We start from the raw sequence: 5,551 nt of genomic DNA on the forward strand, positions 1-5,551 counted from the left end.
AATAGGATTTCAGAGATTATGTGATTCAAATCCCTGGTTTTCCAGACGAGGAAGCAGCATCCCAGAAGAGGAAGGAAATAGTGCAAGCCCAAAACGGATAATTCAAAGCGAACTGAGACTTGATTTAGTTACCTGACTCCTAACATAATTCTATTCCTAAACTGCGTAATGAGTCACCAATAAAGAGTTTGATGACACTGAACGGGAATTTTGAACTTGGGCAAGTATACTTGTGAAATAAGTATGTTGTGCTGAGTGGGTACAAGAATTGCTGTTATATCAATGTAATGTCCATATTTTAATATATAAAATATTGTAGGTGTCCTTGGATATTTACATTATAAATTTATACAGGTTTATAATTTCCTATCTTGCTTCGGGCTTTGACACCATCTGTTATTCCATGTATGCAGTTCTTAATATTACAATCACAATCTCTTACATTAATTCACTGGAACTTCTCAGCTTTAAAAATTTACATTAACCACATGAATGTATTTTTTCCATCTTGCAAAGAATGAAATTGAATCCTCATAAAGGTTAAGCAATCGGAACCAGGATCCGTATCTTCACACTTTGTCTTCTAGCTTGATAATCAGGGTTATCAGTGCCATAAAGGGTCATAAAAATTTAAAACAACCACTTTGGCTAGCCAAGGTATCTTTTCAGCCCATCATTTTTTCTGTCTCTTCATTTTCAGATGACTGAGGAAGAGGACCAGTCTTGAGGCAGAGACTCCACGTTGGTTTAGCCAACGCTTAAGTTTCATGGTTGTCTCCCTTTGCAATCATTTTTTTAAAGGACCATTTATTGTTAAATTAAAAATATTCCTTGCTGCTATGACTTATGACAATTCCTTTTTTACCAGGAAGGATAACTTGGAGGACATTAAAAGGGTAACACTTATCTCATGGATGCCTTGACGTCAACGGTTTTGACAATACTCTGACATTTGTCAAGACTCACTAAAATTACAGGATTCTTTCATTGTTTTTGAATACTATGATATATGAGATTCATGTGGTTCTGAGTAACAAAAAATACTTGATGAATTTAGGAATATTATAGGCTAAATCTTGAATGCAAGCGAAGTAACTATCACATGTAATTTCTGAGACTACTTGACTACCTCCTAGCTATTTAATAGCAATGACTAAATGTAGCCATTTTTAACCTGATTTAACTTTGAAGCTATACATGATAACCAAGTAAAAAAAGGCCAAATAATACTAAAGAATATAAAATTTGGTATATTGTCATTGGATTAAAGGCTAAGAATTTCATGTATGAGAGATAACCTCTATATAGTCTGAAATTACTTGTTTCTTTGAAAAATCAAAGATAAAAATTGATTATACTAATAAGCTGTTAAAGTAATCATTAATATTTATTTTGATACTAATAAGTGGTCAAATTAGGTAAAAGAGAGGAAGTATTCCATTCTTGGTATAAATATGTCCCTTCTTACTTTTCTATTCTAATTTTCAGATATTCGCCATGACACAGGCTCGGTGCACCCCCTACTACTCCATCTCCTTGTGTGACAGAATTGTAATTTGTTCTTAAACTTGATGCAAATCAACAAATTCCTTACTAGCTGCCATGAGCAAAGGTAGAAGATGCTGCTTCAACTTTCTCTTCAAACCAAGTTGTAAATGATGGCTGCAGTCTTGTAAAGCATAAAGATTTGGAAAGAATCTTGAAAAAAAACAGAAGAAAACAGCAAAACTGTATTTGGTAGAAATATAGTAAATGAATTAGCCACTGAAGAGCCACCTGAGTTAATGCTAGAGGTTTTACAATAATTTTTTTATGTAAATTTTCCTCAGTTAGAAAACTCCAGTAGCCATTTCCAGTTCCTTAAAATAATAAAAAGTTTAAAGAATTGTCTTCTCTAATCTGCTCAACTGAGAAAATTTAAAGACATATTAAAATCAGTTTCACTTAAAAAATTCAGTTTTCAAATGAAAGGCTGATTGTAATAATTGACATTAAGTGCTGTTTTGAGTAGCAAACCAGTGACTTCTTAATTGACTTTAAACAGAAAAAGTTTGTGAAATGATATTAAATTAACATTTACATTAAATTAATAAAAAATAGTTTGGAGTATGAGAAAAGAACTTTCCCATTAGTGGGAATTTCCATTAATAGAGTTGATATTAAATGAACTTGATAATAGGAGGCATGGGGGAAAAGATGTCTGGCTGCCTGGAAATGAAAAGAAACTCAGCGAGCAGGGAAGAAACCGCTAGAAATGGCATCAGATTCAAGAGAAAAGACTTGATTTTTGTTAATGAGCTAGTTAAAGAAATAGCATGAACTGCTTAGCAAAGAAATAAAAATGGAGGGTCTGTTCAATTGCCCAGAGAATATATATTTTTTAAAATAAAGCACAGCCTTCAAAAGCTGATTATCATCATGTTTTGGAAAAAAGTAGTTTGGAGAAAAGTTCCTTCAAGAGGAAAACAGAAATGGGATATTATTTTCAACAGGCATGATTTAAGAGAACCATTTTAATGACTGTCAGTTTTGTGATATTTGTTTCTCAGGTTTTATGAGCATCAAGCTAAAAAAATAAAGCCTCAGATGTTTATCGACTAAGATATTGAAGTACTGAATGTTTAATCTATGCTTAGAGAATCATCCTGTAAGTTTATATAGGTAGTTTTACCTCAATGAGAAAAAAGTAGGAGGAAATTTCCGTAACCACTGATCGTCCAGATGTGTCCTGTTACAGCCTTACTATGAAGATTAAGTCCAAAAAGGCTTTGCAGAGCTCCTATAATTATGCTTCAAAATGCTCCTTTCCTATTAGCACCATCAGGATTATCATATGATAGAACTGATAGATCGTCCCAATGACTGCTGGTTTTAGCACACTCCCTATTTCCAAAAACAGAGGCTACAAAATACCCAATGCTCATTTCAGTAGGACTCAGCTACTTGGATATAGCACCCCTCATTTTACTTCTGGAACTAAAGACATCGGCAGGGATGGATAGGACCAAATGTTTCGGTTCGTGTTGGTGAAGGCATCAACACCCATTCCCTGGGATGGCAATATCCAGGTGGAGTGAGCTATGGTGTGCAACATCTTGTCACTAGTGTTGGTGGCACAAATTACAGAGAACGGTAGCCATTCGTGGTGTTCTTATTACACTGGGTCAGTGGCATGTTTGGCTGTGGTACTGGCTGTATGGCTTTCCCTCTATTCTGAGCCAGTTTGGCCCATACTCTCAGTGAGTCTGTGACCACTTTTTTCAAGTTCAGTCATTTCTTTTTCTCCAGAAAAAGTCTGAACTAGTCCCTCTTGGTTGCAAGTAAGAACCTTACTGATACAAGTAACTTGCACTGAATTACAGGGGAATATAATAATATATACTGGGTATTCAATAAATATTTGTTGAATGAATCGAAAACGTGAGTAAGGCTCTTGATTCTCAAATATAAATTTACCTTATCTTGACACTAGTGTCACTGCTAATAAATGAAATGTCTCACGGAAATGTATAAGCTGTCCTTGAAATACCTTTACCAATGACAAGCATACAGCTGTGAGCACTCTCAGGGAGAATGGCCTGGAAAGCTGTACTAACACTCCAATGAGAAGCTTGAAACTCTTGTGATCTGCATTGCAGGGACATGTGTAAAAAACCAACGTGAGGATAAGAGAAGCTCATGGTCCACCATCTCACAATCAACATATATGTTGTTACAAGTAATTCCGGTACTCCTGCTTCAAAGAATGCCTCATCTACTAACCTTAACTTTTCCTTTGTGCAAAACATACCCGATGCAGATGAAATGATCTATTAGCAATGAAATGTATATGATAAGGAGTTTCTTTTGTCCTCCTTGTGGTTTGCGTCGTCACGAGAAAGGCATCGCTAAAATTACCACCTCTTATTAGGTATTGACTGTTAATATTTTCTGCTTCAAGTACAGTTTTTTCCAGCATAGGCATTCCATCCTTTTGTTATTAAAACAAAACAAAGCGAAACTAGTTTTTACATTTGTTCCCCTGGTTACTTTTAGTTACTACTCCTCAAAGGAAAGAAGACCATTGTCCTCAGAGTTTTTTGCACTGTTTCTACAGAGGGCATGCAATGAGTCTATGGGAGAAGCTAGTAACTTCCTTTAGAACAAGTTCGCTCATTACCAATGACTCTCCTTCGTTTTGGTGAAGTACCACTTCATTAGGCCATCTAGTAAGCCAACTCAAAACTGGAAAGGACAGAGAGTGTCATCCAAGAACTTAGAATAAACTTGCAAATCAGGGAAATACAAATCAAAGCCACAATGAGATACCACCTCACACCAGTAAGAATGGCTAAAATTAACAAGTCAGGAAACAACACATGTTGGTGAGGATGCGGAGAAGGGGGAACCCTCCTAAACTGTTGGTGGGAATGCGAGCTGGTGCAGCCAGCCACTCTGGAAACAGTATGGAGGTTCCTCAGAAAGTTGAAAATAGAGCTACCCTATGACCCAGCAATTGCACTACTAGGTATTTACCCCAAGGATACAAGTAGTGATCTGAAGGGGCTCCTGCACCCCAATGTTCATAACAGCAATGTCCACGATAGCAAACTATGGAAAGAGCCCAGATGCCCACCAACAGAAGAATGGATAAAGAAGATGTGGTGTGTACACACACACACACACACACACACACACACACACACACAGAGTGGAATATTACTCAGCCATCAAAAGGATAGAATCTTTCCATTCGCAATGACATGGATGGAACTGGAGGGTATTATGGTAAGCAAAATAAGTCAATCACAGAAAGACAACTATCATATGGTTTCAATCATATGTAGAATTTAAGAAACAGAACAGAGGATCATGGCGAAGGGAAGGAAAAATAAGACGAAATCAGAGGGAGACAAACCATAAGAGATTCAACTACAGGAAACAAACATGGTTGTTGGCGGGGATGTGGTGGGGGGACAGGGTAACTGGGTGATGGGCATTGAGGAGGGTAAGTGATGTAATGAACACTGGGTGTTACACGCAATGGATGAATGAACTCTGCATGTGAAACTAATGATATCCTGTATATTGACTAATTTAAATAAAATAAATTTAAAAAAAGAAAAAAAAGAATAAACTTGCACAGCCAGTAGCTAATGATACAATAATTAGAATATGTCAAATTAGTGTTGTAGACTATAACTGTGGGTTTAAGGAGAAGTCAAGGAATACTAGAGCAAATGGGAGTTGATCTCAACAGAGTGCGAACTACAGTACATAAAGTCCCTTAACAGGTGGACTCTGGCCCGTGGATTTGTGGCATTGGGGGCAGGATGGGAAGATGTCGAGAGGTGGGGATGGTTGGCTCTTCAAAATTTCAGCCAAATATTTCTCCTGTACTTGGGTCACACGTTGGGTTAAAGGGAAGCCCTGATTGGGCAGGTTTCTCCAGTTATAAAATTAGGGTAATATGCCAATGTGATTTTAAATTTCATCTGGTCCTAACCCATTTGCTGTACAGAGGGTCATGCAAATTGGACATTTTTTTTAGATGTTTTACTTAATCAAAGTC

The 5,551-nt window shown here is 36.8% G+C and overlaps 1 protein-coding gene across 1 annotated transcript in view; it reads left to right on the forward strand.

The window, feature by feature from the left end:
* Positions 1 to 1,553, forward strand: part of LOC117801424 — a 138,584-nt gene extending 137,031 nt beyond the window's left edge. The window contains exon 6 of the mRNA XM_034655727.1: positions 1,489 to 1,553. The gene's annotated coding sequence lies outside the window, so the exon portion shown is untranslated. The remainder of the gene's footprint in view (positions 1 to 1,488) is intronic.
* Positions 1,554 to 5,551: the final 3,998 nt, after the last annotated feature.

Source organism: Ailuropoda melanoleuca, chromosome 3 (genome assembly GCF_002007445.2).
Source record: "Ailuropoda melanoleuca isolate Jingjing chromosome 3, ASM200744v2, whole genome shotgun sequence".
Lineage (NCBI taxonomy): Eukaryota > Metazoa > Chordata > Mammalia > Carnivora > Ursidae > Ailuropoda > Ailuropoda melanoleuca.